Consider the following 19136-nt stretch of genomic DNA (forward strand, 5'->3'; position numbering starts at 1 on the left):
TATGTATTACTGCCTTTTAGAGAGGTTGCACAGTCTTCCACAGAATTCTCACCTTATGATTTGCTGTATGGCAGACACCATAAGGGTTTGTTGGATATTGCCAAGGAGACATGGGAGAGGCAAGCCAGTCTCTATAAAGCAGTGATTGAATATGTTTCAGGACAGAATAGTTGCAGTAGTGTCAATAGTGAGATCAGATGTAATAGGCCCAACAGACACAACAAAGGGAGTATAACCATAATGCCCAATTACACACCTTTGCTCCTGGGGACAGAGGGCTTAATTTATTAAGGAGAGTAAAGCAAAAAAAGGAGTAAATTTGCACCTTGGCAAAACCATGTTGAATTGGAGGGGGAGCTAAATTTAAAATGCGGGGAAGGATTTATAGTTGGGGTAAGGCATGTCCTAGATCAACTTTAAATTTCAGTGTAAAAATTAGGCTATCAAGTATTTGTGTACTACATGAAAAAACAGCCATTATTTTAATAAATATTGTAAATAATAAACTAATTTGCACCCCTTGCATTGTAACATGGTATGGTCCAGGAGCAAAGTTACCCTTTTTTTTTTGCTTTATTTTCCATAATGAATCAGGCCCAGAGTGTTTGTTTTGGTACCTAAGTTAGAAAGTAAATTTTTGGCTAAACTTCAAGGACTGTTTGAAACCATGGGAAAAGTTGGTAAAGTTAATTACAAGGTATACCAACCAGGGAAAAGAAAGCCGGAAGAGATCTATCATGTAAACCTTATAAAACCGTGGAACTGTCAGCTACCTACCCCAGTCCCTCCAGTAACCACTATAACTCTGGTTCTGGAAGTAATGATAGCCAAAACAATCTCAGCCATTCCACAGCATGAGACTAAATAGTTTCTTATAAGAAATAGAGATTTGCTTGTGGACATACCGGGTAAAACAATAATCATGCAACATGACATAGTCACTGTACCAGGGTTTAAGGTTAAACTAAAACCTTGTGGAATACCAGAAGTCAAACCAGTGTCTAAAAAATTTTAAAAATGTTGGAATTAGATGTAATTGAAGAGTTACATTGTACTCATTCCAAAATCCAACGGGAACTTACGCTTTTGCTATGACTTCCATAAACTAAATGATGGTTCATCTGATTCTTCAAGGCACGTATCTGCTGATTTTGAGCATATCGTACGCAGAATCACTCTGCGCATGCCCACGAAACCGAGAGACACGGGGCATATATGTAAGCAATGTTAGTGCGATAGTGAGCTCAAGGAGCACTTACTGCAGCGTTTCACTTTGGGAAGTGAACTGGGCGGGGAAGGGGCGTTTTGCCGTAGTACAATAGGGATGTAAACTAAAAATTCACTGCTCAATTCATAATTCTACTATACTGTTGACATAAGAATAGGCAGGATATAAAGTGACTGGCAATGATCTAACTATTGATAGTAGGATAAAACACATTTATTGTAATTACAAAAGGGTAGTGCAATCACAGATTGCCCTAAGTAAACATAAACATGACCATAAATATATTAAACACAACTGGAGACCCGTATGGTAATACATATTATTCCTTATAAAGTCCAAGTGAAAAAGATAACTGATACAGTTCTAATCAAATGCAATAGGCTCAATAAAAAAGAGTTATTATGAGGACAAAGTCCAAAATACTTGCAATTGCAATTGTTACTCCTCTGAAACCCCACTGTAACTCAATAGTAGCGGGTAGCGGTTGTTTGTGGTGCAGAAGAGAAGACCGCATTCTAAGGAGTGTAGGGCTGTTTGTTGCTGGTGCCAATGGCGTGATCTCGCTCTGCCGTGCGCTCCAAGATGGAACACACACCAGAGGGGCTGTTCCAATATAAGAGATTACCATTTGGGCTAAATGGGGAACCCACCACCTTTCAGAAAATGTTGGCTAAAATTAAAATAAGGCCCAATAGACAAATTGCTAATGCTTATGTTGATGATGTAGTTCATCCATAGTCCGGATTGGCAAGCTCACCTACCCTAGCTGCCAGCAGTGATAGACTTCACCCGCGAGGCAGGGTGAATTGCCAACCCAAAAAAGTTACTCCATTACTTAGGGATGGAGAGGGTGAAGTATCTGGGGTACACCATACTTAAAGGTTGGATAAAACCCCAACTTAATAAAACGTAATAAAATAGAGGCAATACAAAAATGGCCACGACAATTAAATAAGAAGCAAGTGTGAGCTTTTCTGTGAATCACAGGCTACTATAGAAGGTTTATTCCCAACTTTGCCACACTTGCTATCCAGTTGACTGACCTTACCAAGGGTAAGTTGAAAGTTGTGATTAAGCCTGAAAAAGGCTTAAGTCCTGAAGCAGGAAAAGCTTTCATGCAAAAGGTAGCATTGTGCACCCAATCTGTTTTAATGACACCTGATTTTAAAAATGAATTTGTTATGCAGACAGATTCATCAAATGTAGTGTTATGCCAAAGTGAAGATGGTGAGGAGCAAACTCTTATTTGTTTAAGCAGGAAGTTGAAAACTTTTGAACTATTGAAAAGGAAGTCATAGCAATTAAATGGGCATAAGGAAGATTAAGGTATTATCTTTTGGGCCGGAAATTTAGGTTGATCACGGATCATGCTCCGTTAAAATGTATTTCGGAAGAATAACCAGGTGATTCTTGACTCTGTCAAATATTTAGCTCCCTGTAGAGCATAGGCCAAAAAGCGAACTGGAAAATGCAGATGCATTATTACGTGGGGAGTATAAGTGTTCCACTGCGCAGGTCAAGCCAAGAAGGGAGGGGGGGGCAATATTTATGTCCTGAATTTCAGTCATATTTGTTTTAAAAACCCAGGGTGATTGGTTGTATTTGGGTAGGTGCTTATAAGGGTTCTTGGGGTTATGAATGGAGAGAGAAGAGTGGGCTTTATTCATCAGGCTCATTCTGGGTCTTTAGAGAAGAGAAAAAGTTTTTCTATCACAACAACTGTGGGACAATTACCCAATCAACATAATTATCATCAGAAGAGAATTATTATCTCTATATTTTCACTTGTAATTGAGGTGCAACCTTAAACACAATTATGGAATAAGGCAAAGAAGATAAAGGTATTTGTTTAGCAAGGTGCACACAATTTCCCTCCTAGATTTAAGGTAATGACTTATACCATCCATTTAAAATATATCTTTTATTATAGATTCTAAAAAAGCCAGTGAAATATAAAATTATATCAAACTAATATAAAAACAAAATGTGTGAATATATTAAATAAAATAACTGGATGCACATTAAAGCTTTCTCCTATTTTTCCAAAATAAGGGTTGTATATCAGCATGTATGCTTTAAAAAGTGGTCAATATACAATAAGATTCTGTCTGCAAATCTTCTAGTATACAGATAACCTCTTGTTCTTGTGAGTCAAAGATATTATGTTGTGTATTGATGTTTGTTGTTTGTCGTTGTTTGAAAAATTTATGCAACAATAATTTTCTCCCAACTCCGCTCAACAATTCGGAGTATTCCCAAGGAGGAGTTCTTAAGTACCAGACGTCATTGTGGTAATTCATCTACTTTTAAAAAATGAGCCAAATGAGACTACAAACAAGAGGCTACAGTCATAATGTAGTGCAAAAAGCGTATAAAAAAATAATAAATGTTGATTGAGAGGAGTTAATTTTTTCACAATGAAAAACAAAATGTAGAGATGATACCATCAGATTTACAAGCACTTTTAACAACTAACGGCAAAAAATTCAATTAAGTCTACAGAAACATAGTCATGTTTTAAATTGGATCCTGATCTCCAATAAGTAATAGGAGACAAAATACTTACCAGCAGGCGAAGATCCAAAAATCTGCGAGATCTATTTGTGCATAGCCATTTTCAAAACAACTTAAAGACCAATATCATTAAAAATACAGTAGTGGGTTTTTTCCCGTGTGGAAAATGTAAAGCCTGCAAATTTACTAAAAAAAAAAACTAAACAATTTTGTGATAAGTTTAATCATTATCATACCATTCAAACTTTTATTAACTGTGACACACAGGGGGTAATTTATTGGCTCACATGTACTTGCAACCTGAGATACATAGGAATGACCAGTAGACCATTAAAACAACGTCTACTGGAACACATTGGTAAAATTAGAAATGCAGAACAGGACACTTTGAAAATGAAGACTATTACTTCAGTTGCCAGACATTTTTTGGGATTTCATAACAGTAATCCACAACATTTATCAGCATTTGGGATGGAGAAGGTAAAATTAGGAGTGAGAGGAGGTGATTTAAAATTGGAATTGCTGAAAAGAGAAGCACGGATGATATTCCTTATGGGAACAGTACATCCTTCTTGATTCAATGTGAATAATAATCATACTATTTTCCTTTAATAGTTATTTAACTGTATACCAAACTTATTACATAAATTTGGTAGTATAAATATAGACACCCAAATATTGTTCTTGTTGTATCATATCTCTGTACTAAAGGTATTAGAATATAGGCATGTTGCAACAGAGATATGATCTGTTATCTTGTTAAGCCTTTAGTTTTTCACTGGCAGCCACTGAGAATGTAGTATTACTCAAATATGCACTTATAAGCACATGCATAAGGATAAATATGTCCTTTTGATGGAAGTAATATATTTTAAGTAGTACTCCTTAAAATATGTCATCAATTAGTAGCTCAATAAGGAATGGTCTTTTGTTATCATCAAGTATCTTCTACAAAGGAACGTATTATTTGTATAACAATACACATCACAAAAATATATATTTTTATATATATTTTTTATATATTATTATTATATTTCTTACTTTATTTTATTTTATTTTTACTTTATTGTTGTTTGCAAAATAGCAACCATTCCTAATATATCACTTTTATATTAGTCTTCTTAAACCTTACAGTTTCACTTCAGTTCACTTTATTCAATAAACTTTTTTTTAGCTCTACTTAATACACATGGAAATCTGTTTACTAATATATTAATAATCACAGAGTAACAATTTAAATAAAACTTTCTTAATGATTGCTATATAAAGAAACTCACAATTCACCATGATTATTAGCACATATATAAAAATTAGCATTAAATAGTTCACTTGTAAAAGAACACAAACGATACTGTTGATTAAGGACTTGAATAATATTAGCTCATATATAATACCACTTGTCATAATGCATTTATGTAATTTATATACACAAGATTTAAAAAGACAAAAGTATGTATCAGTTGAAATCTCAAACAACAACATAGTAAAGTATAATCAATCTTATTATCAAAGTAACTTATTGATGTAAACAGTGTATTATATCTTTAATCATAAGGAGAGTATCGTAATCTGTCCAGAAAGATGCATTTGTGAAATAACTAATAGGAATATGCAAGAGGTGTGGCCAAGGAAAAATTTGTCACCATTGGCAGCTTGTACTGTCAATCACACAGGGTATTTTAACCTTGATTAGTCTCTCAATCTGATGGCACTTTGGATTAATACGACAAATTATTCAATTTCTCTGTTGACGATATTGTTGAAAAAGGAATTGAATGATATTAGCATGTATATGATACCATTTGCCATTATGGGATTAAGTAATTTATCTGTCCGGGATTTAACAGACAAAAATATGTATGAGGTGAAATCTCAAACAATAGATTATAATAGAGTACAACCAATCTCATTATTAATGCAATTTATTGATACTATCAGTGTATGATACCATTCATAATAATGAGAGCACTGTAATCCGTCTGGATAGAGGTATGTGTGAAACAGCCAATAGGAACATGTAAGAGGTGTGACCTAAAGAAAATTCTTCACCCATTGGCAGCTAGTACTGTCAATCATACAGGATATTCCATTTCTGATTGGTCTCTAAATCTGCCGTCACTCTCGAAACCCGGGACTGACAGTATATAAGAACTGTCAGATCAGCCTGTCGGCTTACCTTGATTAAGCACTACCTAGCGAAATGCGCGCCGGCATTCCAGCTGGGTGCACTTGGTTCTCCAACATTTAAAAGGGAATATTTAAGCAGTATTGCTCCTGTAAGCCCTGAGTTAGTAAGGAGTATATGAGGCAGTTAGCAATGCACTACCCATAGTCTAACAATATGGATCACAGATTTTATATGCAGCATATTTGAGTTGAAACTGCTGCAGGAAGGACTCTTTCCGTAACCACCAGCTCCATGGCATTTTCATTAGGCATGAGCATTTTGGAGACAGATTAATTCATATTTAAACCAGATATATTCATAGTAGAATGGCTGCAAAGCCAGTGATGGCTGCTTAGTTAGTGTGTATAGCTCTAAGTCTGTATAGATACAAGTGTGAAACAAAAAATTAAACAGCATAATTTGGAGTTATACCAGAGTTGAACAGGAGGAAACAGGAGAAGAACATTCTGCCTATTAACACAGCTTCACAAGGACAACTGTCAGTATTCACCCGAAACGCCATATTTTACCTCTGATGTTTCAACTCACCCTGGCTACAAGCTACATGCAACATGAGGACTGTTTTGGACTCTGATCTTATTTTCTTCTCATCTCATAAAAGTTTGTTTTATTTATCAGTTTGTTTTCAATGCAAAATCCACTCTGTTTAATCAGACTGCTGTACTACTTGCTCAACCACTCCCTACCCATGCTGCAGTTATTTCAGTCCCCTATCTCAGCACTGTACTTCAATTCTATTTAAGCTTTGTCTCCCATTACAAGTAGGAAGAAATTATACTGTCTTTCAACCACTCTCCTCTCTCATGACTCTGCAAAATCTCAGCTATTCAATTACCTGCTCTTTATTACTCTCCATTCAACACTTCAACCCACTCCCCCACATGGCTCCCCACATCATTACTTTATACTATCCAGACATCCAGGAATACACTACATTTGCTGCATCCTAGCTCTGCACTACTTATCTGATTACGCTGGACATTGCAATTAGGCAATTCCTTTAATTCCTCTTTTTTGCTATTTGACTAATAGTCCCAATGCTTGCGAAAATATTTTTCTTTATCTCTTTTCAAGGCATTATCCTTAGGACTATATCATCCCTCACCCATCCTGCAACACACATGTCTGTCCACATTGCCCCTTCATTACTTCACTCACCTCTAGTGAACACTCATGAACTCTTTTCCTATTTAAATTCAATAACTTTAACAGGCTCACCCTGCCGCCAGAAACTAAAAGGACACACATCTTACAATCATCTTTCCTACCTTTCTTCCTCCCTGCTTCTATTAGCTGGTGATATATCACCTAATCCAGGTCTCCCTCACTTCTCCCACACACATATATCTGAACACTACAGAAATCTGGCAAACCTCAAACTCATAACCTGTCTCCCCTCTCTTCCAAAGTCCTATAAATGTGCCCTTTGGAATGCACGATCTGTTTGTAACAAACTTACCTCCGTACATGATCTCTTCCTCTCATACAACCTCAACCTTCTAGCAATAACAGAAACTTGGCTCACACATTCAGACACTGCCTCACCTGCAGCCCTTTCACATGGTGGTCTCCATTTCCCCCACACCCCCAGACCAGCAGGCAGACAAGGAGGGGGAGTTGGACTACTTCTCTCCCCACAGTGCACATTCACAGTTCTACCGAGTGTCCCATCACTCACATTCACATCTTTTGAAGTACATGCTGTTAGGATCTTTAACCCATTCCCTATGCGTGTTGCTGTCATCTATCGCCCCCCTGGTCCACACCAACAATTTCTTGAACACTTCTCAGCATGGCTCCCTCACTTCTTATCTACTGATATCCCCACCATTATCATGGGTGATTTGAACATCCCTATTTCTAATCCTTGTTCCAATGCTGCTTCCAAACTACTCTCTCTAACCTCCACACTTGACCTCTCCCAGTGGATTGAATCCGCTACTCATCAGGATGGCCACTGTCTTGATCTTGTTTTCTCTAGACTATGCTCAGTTTCTGATTTCCTTAACACTCCTTTCCCCCTTTTGGATCATCACCTTATTAGATACTCGCTCACCCCCAGTTCTTTACCCTCCCTAGTGTCAAACTCTTCCAAGCCTCCTCGTACCCGCAGGAACATCAGCGCTATTGATTTTCAACAGTTTTCTACCTCTCTCCAACACCTTCTCTCCCCAATTTCTACATTCTCCTTCCCTGATCGGGCAGTACCCCATTTTCATCAAACTCTAGCAACTGCCCTGGATCAAGTGGCTCCAGCGACACCACATACTTTGCGTAGAATTCGTTGCCAACCGTGGCACACTACAGTAACACGAACTCTACAAAAACTTTCTCGTAAAGCAGAACGTCACTGGCGTAAATCTTGTGCCTCTAATGATTTCATCACATATACTGATATCTACCACTCCTACAGAAATGCTCTGGACACTGCTAAACAAGCATACTACCAATCTCTCATTTATGCTCAAGCTTCTAACCCCAAACGCCTCTTTAACACATTTAACTCTCTTCTGAATTCTCCTGCCCCAAATCCTCCAACTAACATCAGTGCACAGGATCTTGCTTCCTATTTCAAGGACAAAATTGATAAGATCAGGCTTGAAATGGTATCTCCCGTGACAAGCAATCTGCTCAATTCCTTTGTAGCACCCTCTGGCACTCTCTCTTCATTTGATCCCACAAATGAAGAGGAAGTTTCTACTCTCTTCTCATCTTCCTACTCTACCTCCTGTCCTCTTGATCCCATTCCCTCACAAATTGGTATGTCCATGTCTCCTGTGCTTATTCCCCCTCTAACTAAAATCTGTAATCTATCTCTTTCTACTGGTATTTTTCCACCACTATTCAAGCATGCAGTGATTACTCCCATTTTAAAAAAACAGAATTCTGACCCTAACTCTCTCATAAATTACCGCCCCATCTCCCAGCTCCCATGCCCCTCCAAGCTTCTCGAGAGAATTGCCTTCACACACTTTCTTACAGCAAACAACCTATTGGATCCTCTTCAGTCAGGCTTTCGCTCTCAACACTCCACAGAGACTGCGCTGACCAAAGTTGCCAATGATTTGATCATAGCAAAAAATAATAACCAATACTCTCTTCTAATTCTCCTGGATCTCTCTGCTGCATTTGACACTGTTGACCACTCTCTCCTCATACAAACGCTACAATCCCTAGGTCTTGAAAGCACTGTCCTATCCTGGTTCTCATCCTACCTATCTAATCGCTCTTTCAGTGTTAATTTCTCTGGATCCACCTCTGCTACGCTTCCTTTATCAGTTGGAGTTCCACAAGGCTCAGTCCTAGGTCCTCTGCTATTCTCTATCTACACCACTTCTCTTGGAAAACTAATAAGCTCCTTTGGATTTCAGTATCATCTCTATGCGGATGATACACAAATTTATCTATCCTCTCCTGATCTTTCACCATCTGTGTTGTCTGACTGTCTTTCTGCCATTTCATCTTGGATGTCTTCTCGCCAACTCAAACTCAATCTTTCAAAAACTGAATTAATAATATTCCCACCCAAAAACAGAAGCTTCCTGCCTGACATTTCTATTTCAGTTGATAACATGACCATAAATCCCACCCCGCAAGCTCGTTACTTAGGTGTAATCCTTGATTCACAACTGTCGTTTATTCCCCAAATCAACTCTATATCTAAATCATGTTACATATACCTAAAGAACATTTCCAGAATACGCACATATCTCACACAAGACACCGCAAAAACATTAATTCATGCACTCATCATCTCCCGCATCGACTATTGCAATTCCCTCCTTACTGGTCTTCCCAAAGTCAGACTTGAACCCCTACAATCTATTTTGCATGCAGCGGCTAGATTGATTTTCCTTGCAAAACGTTATTCCTCTGCTGAGCCACTCTGTCAGTCTCTACATTGGCTGCCTGTATTTCAATGAATCCAATATAAAATTCTTCCACTAACATACAAGGCCATCAACAAAATTGCACCGACATACATTTCCTCACTTGTCTCGAAATATCTCTCTACTCGACACCTCCATCCATCACATCCTCCCATTCTCGGTTACATGATTTTTTCCGGGCTGCACCCACTTTGTGGAATTCCCTCCCACGCACAGTAAGACTTTCCTCTAGTCTTCAAACCTTCAAGCGTTCACTGAAAACCCACCTCTTCAGACAAGGTTATGATATTCCTCAACCATCATCCTAATTTCCCTAGATTACCCTATTACCATCCTCTACACTGCTAACGCAAGACAACGACCTTCTGACCAACATTGCAACACATATAGCCCACTCAGTACTTTTACCTTTGCAGTCTGGCTGGTCCATTGTGCAATATGATGTAGCACATGCCCTTGTGTTTCTAACTCCCATTGTCCTATAGATTGTAAGCTTTTGAGCAGGGTTCTCTTACCTCTCTGTCTGTATGTATTACCCAGTATTGTCTTATTAATGTTTGTTCCCAATTGGAAAGCGCTACGGAATTTGCTGGCGCTATATAAATAAATGTTGATGATGATATTTCCTTAGTTCTAAAGTATAATATAGACCACACGATTTTGGTCAGACTATTAGGGAACAGCTATACTATTATATTTAGACCTCTCTCCTATTTTCTCAGTGGCATATTTATGAATTTATAAATGGCAGAAAATTAAACACTGATTTGGTACATCAAACAGTATATTGACCACTTTTTAAAGCCTACATGCTGATATACAACCCTTATTTTGGTAATATAGGAGAAAGCTTTAATTTGCACCATTATTTTATTTTATACATCCACACATTTTGTTTTTATATTATTATGATATCATTTTATATTTCGCTGTTTTTTTTAGAATTTATAATAAAAGTTATATTTTAAATGGATGGTATAAGACATTACTATAATAATCTAGGAGGGACATTTTGTGCACCTTGTTAAACAAGCACCTGTATCTTCTTTACCTCATTCTGGATCTTACAACACACTGGATACTCTGCTGGTAATCAGGAGTTGCACCTGTAAGGTGCTGATAAGAAGCTGTGAGTTTATTTCCTCATTCTCTCATCATCTGAGGAATAGGTCTGATCCCTGTAGAGATTCAGTAAGTGCTGCTATTTTGTATTGCATATGTGGGACATAAGGTCCTTCACTTTAGAAGGATCTGATGTATCAGATTTTTTTTATACTAACTTTTTGTACTGTACAATACAGTACATGTATTTAAAGTATTAACTTATAATGCAAAAATAAGTTTTATAAAATGTATTGGTAATGCTATTTGTTATATATTTATTGTTACACATTCACATTATATTTTAATTAAAAAGCATTTAAATCTTTAGGGGGCGAGGAATTGCAACCATCGTGGTTTGATGTGTTTCTTAGAGCTCCTGAATGATCCTGACAGTGGGCTATCTCCCCACGCTTCTTCGCCTACCCTACCTTGGTGTCAGGCGGCTCCGGTACATATTTCGTCTCTGACGGCCCAGCGGCTGAAACGGTCCAGGCACCCCACAGGATCATGGCCTGCCCTCACACATGTTGGTACAAGTGTTTGGTGTCTTCATCGCTCACCCTCCTGACGCCGAACAGGTCGGGTGGCCTTACAGCACGGTAGTGTGATAGTTGCACTAAGTCCTCACTCCACGGGCAGTCACTGACTACCCTCTGACTTAGACCTCAAGGCTGTCTGCTAACCACGCAGAAATACAAGAGGAACCAAGTCAAGACTTGAGGAGGATGCTGGTAGACCATGCAGAAGGATCCCGCTCCTAGTAAGTTGTTAGTATCTACAATTGGGTCAGCTATCCATTTCCCCGCCATTCGAGAATACAGAGGGTGGCTTCGCCCACCATCTTGTAACCACCTCAGCAGAGTGGACACCAGCTCCGGCCTATCCCCCCTTAAGAGAGCAGCCTTTGGGGCCCCAACTGATTATTGAGTCTGCCTAATTGATACCTGCAATTGCACGGGTTCTGGACTTTGTGGGAAATGTGCAAGTCATAAACTGTTGCTATCATTATTCTCAGCCATTTATCCTTGCTACGCTACCAGAACTGATTCTGCTATACTGCTGACCCCCACTGGCCCTTTTGCAATAACCTAATCCCATAAGTTTTGCTAACAGCTTTGCACACCATCCACAATTACTTAGTCCACTTCTTAATGTCTTACCTTCATATCCTCAGCTGCTGATAACCTGTGCTATTTTAGACTAGGCATCATATCCACTGTTCAACCATGTTGTGCAACCATGCTACCATCTAGTGGACTTTCATTTTATTGCACCTGCTACGCTGACTTGTTGACTTCTCTACTCGGCCCTATAGGGCACCCAGGACACATGCAGCATACTCTTTTTACTGCTCGCACATCCAGATGGACAGGAACAGTAAAAGTTCTGCTAAAAAATTCCTTAAAACCTCTCTGATCTCCAGCTTGAGTAGTAGCACAATTTCAATCCACTCCTCTCAGCTTAATACCATTGACTCTCCAACTGCAATTGCTCTACAAGCATGTTGTAGAAAAAATAAAAAAAAATTGTACGCATGTCGGGAACTTGTTCCTGGTATATTAGATAGGTATTCAAGTTAAAATGATGCTTTGTAGTAAATGCATTCTTATCTTATTAGATACAAGGTTTTTGTACATGTACGCAAGTTGGACGTTTCCAACTGGAAGTGTCTGAGGAATATAACTGTTGTTAAGCATTTGCTACTCATTCAGAACAGTATCCTTATGTGGTTTTCATTACCAGTGAAGTACCGTATATTAAAAATTAATATACAATAATTAATAATATATATTGTCAAAGAACTATAATGAAATACTTGCACCAGGGAAATACCTCTTTAAAAAAAATATTATATCAATTAAAAATTTTAATCACTAAATTTTACTTTTTGTATTTTTTTTAAAAAAATTCTTAAACAATTTTTTTTTACCAAGCTAGGTTTAAGTTTCCAGTTACACTGCACATGTGAGCCTGGTAGACACAAAGGCCGACCTAATGATAAATAAGCCATTCTAGTGGCCAAAATACAATACAGAAATCATTTAAATAGTGCCGTAACTAGATATTTTAATGCCCTGGGCAAGAGAGAACACTGGCGCTGCTACAATCCCCCATATTGGTGGAAGTAAATGCTGCCTCTCAATGCAGGTGTACTGCCTGGGAGATGTAGCCATTCTATGGTGGGAACATGCCTAGTCCTCAACAAGTACAAGACCCTGTGCTGTGCTCTCCTACCTGTTCTTATAGTTTTGACTACCTGGTGCTATTGCTGGTGTCTAAAACTCCATTGCTGCATGGTTGGATTCTGGAATGCTAGGGCCTTTTTTAAAAAAAAGATAGTTGTTATTCACTTCTTGGAAAACTGAGCAGTGAGTGAACAATCTAAGCCCCCCCCCCCCATCCCGAAACAGCCGGACATTAAATCAGTAGTTACTTTTGTTTAATAAACAAACCTCCTGTCACACAGTCAGCCCCAGAATTGAATTGGTAGCATTCCCTTTCAATAAATATGCCTATATCCCCACATACAGCCCTGAAACTAAACCAAAGCACCCATGTTTAATAATCAACCTCCTTCCAGAGATTAAATTAATATTATTCACATTTAATAAATAGGCATCTGACCAGGCCTGACATCAAATGAACAGCATTCACAATTCATAAATAGGCCTTCTTCTAACCTAACTCAGCCATACATTCTATTAAGAGCATCCAAACATCCCCAGAATTAAAATTCCCATCACCCTACCTTAAATTAATAGGCACCACAATGACCCCACCATTAAATAGTCCCCACCATCACAATCATTCCACAAAAATCAATAGCAACCACCATTAAATTAACAACCTCCATCAATATATCAATAGCTCCTGGAAGAAGAGACTCATAGGATGAGTGGGGGAGAGAGGAGATGGGAGAGACTCACAGGCTGAGGAGGAGACAGAGGGAAGGGGGAACAGACTCACATGTTAAGGAGGAGATAGAAGGGAAGAAGGGAAGACAGGTTCACAGGCTGAGGGGGAGAAAGAAGGGAGGAGGAAAACTGACTTGCATGCTCAGGGGGAGACAAACAGGAGGAAGGAGGAAGGGGGAGAAGTAGACTTGCAAGCTGAGGGGATAGTCATAGGATGAGGGAGAGTCTCATGCTGAGTGAAGACAGAAAAGAAAAAGGAAGAGACAGGCTCACTTGCTGATGGAGAAACTCATAGGCTGAGGGAGAGATAGAATTAGAGATGGGCGGGCTCAAGAAGAAGGGAAAGAGAAGGGTTAGGTGACGGTAGCAGTAATTAGAGCAGCAATTTGAGCAGTAATTAGAGCAGGAACAGAGTAGTAGGAGGCATTTTTCCTAATTTACACTACAAGTGTTTGGGGTGTCATATATTCCCCTCTTGTAGAAAAGCTATTTTCTGATGCTGAAATTATTATATACCAGAACTATATCCTTCAGAATTTGCACTACAAGCGTTTGGGGTGTCACATATTCTCCTCTTTGATAAAAGCTATTTTCTGATGCTGAAATTATTATATACCAGCACTATATATTTCTGAATTTGCACTACAAGTGTTTGGGGTTTCACATATTCCCCTCTTTGAAAAAAGCTATTTTCTGCTGTTGAAATTATAATATACCAGCACTATATATTTCTGAATTTGCACTACAAGTGTTTTGGGTCTCATTAAAATGGATTCACAGGAGTCCACATATGAGCAGGATAAGCAAGCAGCTGCTGCCACCAGTCCTGATGGTAGTCTTCCCTGTACGTCATCTGGTAAAGCCTATAAGAAAGTACATAGTCTTTTTAAGTCAGGAAAAAAACAAATAAAAAAAACCTTTTACCGTGTTGAAGAGAAAAAGAGAGAGGAAAAGTTAACTGCCGATAAAAAACAAATTGCCAACATGCCATTTTACACACGCAGTGGCAAAGAAAGAATGAGGCCTTCGCCTTTCTCTATTAGTGCGAGATCTAAAAATGTTACGGAGCCTTCTTCTTGTAAGGTCACTCGTGACCAAGCAATACCAAGTAATTCAGAGTCCAAAAGTGGTGTCCAACTACTGTTACGTGTGAAAGCCGAGCTGCTAGAAAACAGTAAGGCATTAGAGGAAAATGTATGCTCAGAATCAGAAATTACACCAATCCCTGAGGAGAGTATATCCACGAGTGTTATGTGTAATCGTGACCTTTCTGATAGTGTACCCATAAAGAAGGGCCCCTTTCAGCATTTCTGCTGATGTGTGTCTGAACAGCCCGAGTGTACCCGGTGATACACCAATTGAGGATGCCACTTTAGAATTAGAAGAGGGGGGGATTTGTGTAGCTGACGAGGACACTAATGAGGATGTTGATGAGGATGAGGTTGTTTGTGTAAGTTAACAAAACTAAAAAGAGAGACTGGCGCTGATTGATATGTAAGAAATAATTAGAGTGAGGGCTAGACCGCAGCTGTGAAGGGTTGGTTAGATCCTAAAAATGTAGAAGGCAGAAGTATTTTCAAAATGAAAATGAAAACATCCAGATAGAGACTCCAGTTGACTAAGGGTTCTCTAAATTAGAACAACTATTGAAAGCAGAAACAAGATATTGGTGGGACAGTATAAGTCTGCAGAGGTATATAGATGCCAAATTGGTTCCAAGGGGTTTGAGATTTTTTAAAACATTTGCCTTCCCAGAAGATATACAACTCCATGAGGAGTGGAACCAAATTTTGGAAGATTGCTCCTTGTCTTTGATGAAGGTATTGGTTAAGTATAGAGAACAAAAGCTTAAGATCACAGAGAGTGAAATAGAAAAACTCAAAATAGATCTTGAGCAACTTAAAGATGACGAAAGATTTGAGGAGAAGGATGCTATTGTCACTAAGAAAGTTGATGATTTTGAGAAGGAATTAATAATAATTAAGAAAGTTTAGTAGAGATAAAGAAGATTACAGAATGGATAGAGTAAGAACATTTTGTCGTTCTATGAATAATAGATCCTCCTATGGGGTGAGAGATTCTTCATCAATAAGGTTTAAGAAGGATACACATAATGAGACTAGTGTGTTGTCAGAGCGGTATAAGGATTCTCACACTGATCGTGGTATGAGGTTAGATGATAAGAATGAGGGTGCTTATTCATCAAGATAACCATACACCCCATGAAACACAACCCACTAGAGATTTAGAAGCGAGACCCAAGAGAGATAGGTTTTTCTCCTCTAATAGAGAGAAGGAGGAAGAAGTTTTTTTTAGGGAGAGAGCACCAACAGGGGATAAAAAGATTCTTCCATCAGAACCAGTATCAACCCCTAACAGTCAGAACACCCAAAAGATCCAGAGATGTACTAGAGGAAAGAGAGGAGGACAGAGACCAGGTCAGAAGAACGAGATAGAAATAAATACCAATAGCATTTTTAATTTGTCCTCCAAAAAACTTGATAAATCATAGTTGACTCTATTAGCGAAAGGTTTAAATTTTGCTCCCTCAACCGAACCCAATCTCTTTGAACTTTTTATAGAATTGAATTGGTTTATTAGAACACTGTAGACAGAAATATTTTGCAAAGCAAGTATTGAAAAAGAGGAATTTAGGTGAGGAATTCACTCCCATTCTTCTAGACAGGGCCTGATTAAGGGTTCCAGCCGCCCTAGGCTAATACACCGGAACCCCCCCCCCCCTAGGTAAATTCATCAATCTGTTGCAGCTAATACATCGCTCCCCCCCCACACACACACAATTCTTCAACCCACTGCAGTCAATTCATTAACCCCCCCAGGGCAAATTGATCAGCCCATTACAGGCAATGCATTACACCCCCCCCCAATCATCAACCTACTGCAGGAAGTTAATTAACCCCGACCCCCCCCCCCCCCCACCCCCACAAAACCATCAACCCATTACAGGCAACTCATTACCCAACTCCTCCCCCCCAGGCAGTTCTTCAAAACCATTGCTGCCGATTCATTAACCCCCTCCCCACACCAGTAATCCCCCCTCCTCCTCAGTCGCCACCTGTATCACATCCTCCTCCATTATATTATACACAAAACGTACCTGGCTGTCTTCCGCTCCTCCTCTCTGCAGACGCTGGCACTTCTGTCTTCTGACAGGTAGCTAACAGTAAATCCGAGGATGTTGGCTGCCCTGCCAGTGCGGGCGCACTGTCACTGCTTAGTGTGGTCACGTGAGATGTGATAATCTCACGTGACCACACTAAGCAGTGACAGCGCGACCGCTCTGGCAGGGCAGCTAACATACTCAGATTTACTGTTAGCTGTCTGCCTGCCTCCTAATTGGATCCGCTGACAGTCGGGACCGCCCCCTTTAGACTAAGGGGCGGCCCCGAGATTGAAGCAAGAAGGCGCCGATCGGTAATTAAAAAAAATTTATTAAAATATAAAAACGAATATTATTGTGCCCGGCACTGTGCCCCCCAGGACCCAGCGCCCCAGGCTGCAGCCTGGTCAGCCTATTGGCTGATCAGGCCCTGCTTCTAGATAATGGAGATTGAGCGTGTCTGAGTGTCTAGAGGATTTGAAGGGTGAGAGTGAAATTGATATACCAGGTAGTATAGAGAAAACGAGAGAACCCATTTTTTATATTGGTGGGATAAATAAGGGATCTGGAAACAGATTCAAATTAAAATCCAAATTTTACCCTAACTTTGAAAAAGGTCTACAAATTGATTGTTTTTATCAGCTTACAATGGAAAATTTTAAAAATATTTGTGATAAACCATATAAGAAATATTCTAACTTGAATCCTCTTGAGAGACAAGCTTTGAGAGATCTGAAACAGGATCTCTCAATTATTGTACAACAAGCTGATAAAGGGGGGGACTAGTGGTACAAGATCGTTCTGATTATGAAAAAGAGCCCTATAGACAACTGAATAACGCTGATTTTTATAGCGCCTTAAGCTCCAATCCAGTTGTAGGCTTTCAGCAGGATTTAAAATGATTACTGGACATTAGATGAAGAAGTATTAACTAAAGTGGAATATAGATTTCTATTCCCTCAACATCCAATAACAGCTATTTATATCACCTCCAGAAATTGCACAAGAATCCTACCATACCACCGGGTAGACCCATTATTTCCGGGATTGGCTTCCTCACCTCAGCTTTATCCTTTTATGTAGATTCTACCTCACAACCACGGGTGGTTAAATTAAAGTCGTATATTAGAGATTCACTACATCTGTTGAATTTGTTACAAGAGATTGAGTGGAAGGAGAATTATATATTTCTCACTATGGACGTGGAATCCCTGTACATTAATATACCACATGATAAAGGGATTGAAGTTATTAGATATATATTATCAAAGGATGACTCCATGCCCATTTCACAGGGTAGGTTTTTGGTTGATTCCATACACATATACCCATTTTTTCTTTTATGCAATACAGATGTATCAATTTATACCAACTATAAGACTATGTATATGAGATTTTGATACATAATAACAGTTTGGAACCACGGTTTCCATTGGCTCCATTTTTAGATAGGAGCAGTGACGTATACTACACATATTGATATCTGAATCCAGCTGCGGTGTGCATACAAATTATGCTGAAGTTCCTATGGGCAGATTATTTATACAACTGCCCCTTTATCAGAGAGGATATTTATTAGCCTATGCACTCTGAAGGTAGGTGTTTGTTTATCTGATTGAACACTTGCATGGTCGAGTAGAGGATTTCAGGCTCTATTATTGACATATCAGTGCACTGATGATAGGATGATTTTTTATTATTGTGAAGTCTCGGACATCATTATATGATATTATGTGCAATTGTTTATGATATTGTGTATTAATAAATGTTTTTTACATATCAATCTCTTTCACGTATCACAATATTGGAGTGTCTGCTAGTTTCACCTAGTGGCAGCAGTTCTGGCACGTGACAAGAAGCTCATTGTCATGCCTGGGCATAAGACCAAAAAGTCACTTTTTAAGTGTGGAATTATTTCTACCCAAATCCTGCACAAGCCATGACATTGGGAAAGGAGGGGGAATGTATTTCACTCCTGCACAGTGGGGAATCGTTTCTGTGCTGTGCAAGGTGCTGAAACCATTTGAAGTCGTGATGTGTGAAGTGAGTTCAGACTCTGCTAGCTTGAGCCAAGTCATTCCCTTAATTCAACTATTGGAAAAGCAGCTTGACAAACTGAAGGAGAGGAAAGAAAGCAATTCCGCAAAGTATGTTGGCCTTGTAGATCAAGTACTTA

Source organism: Mixophyes fleayi, chromosome 3, assembly GCF_038048845.1.
Source record: "Mixophyes fleayi isolate aMixFle1 chromosome 3, aMixFle1.hap1, whole genome shotgun sequence".
Classification (NCBI taxonomy): Eukaryota; Metazoa; Chordata; class Amphibia; order Anura; family Limnodynastidae; genus Mixophyes; species Mixophyes fleayi.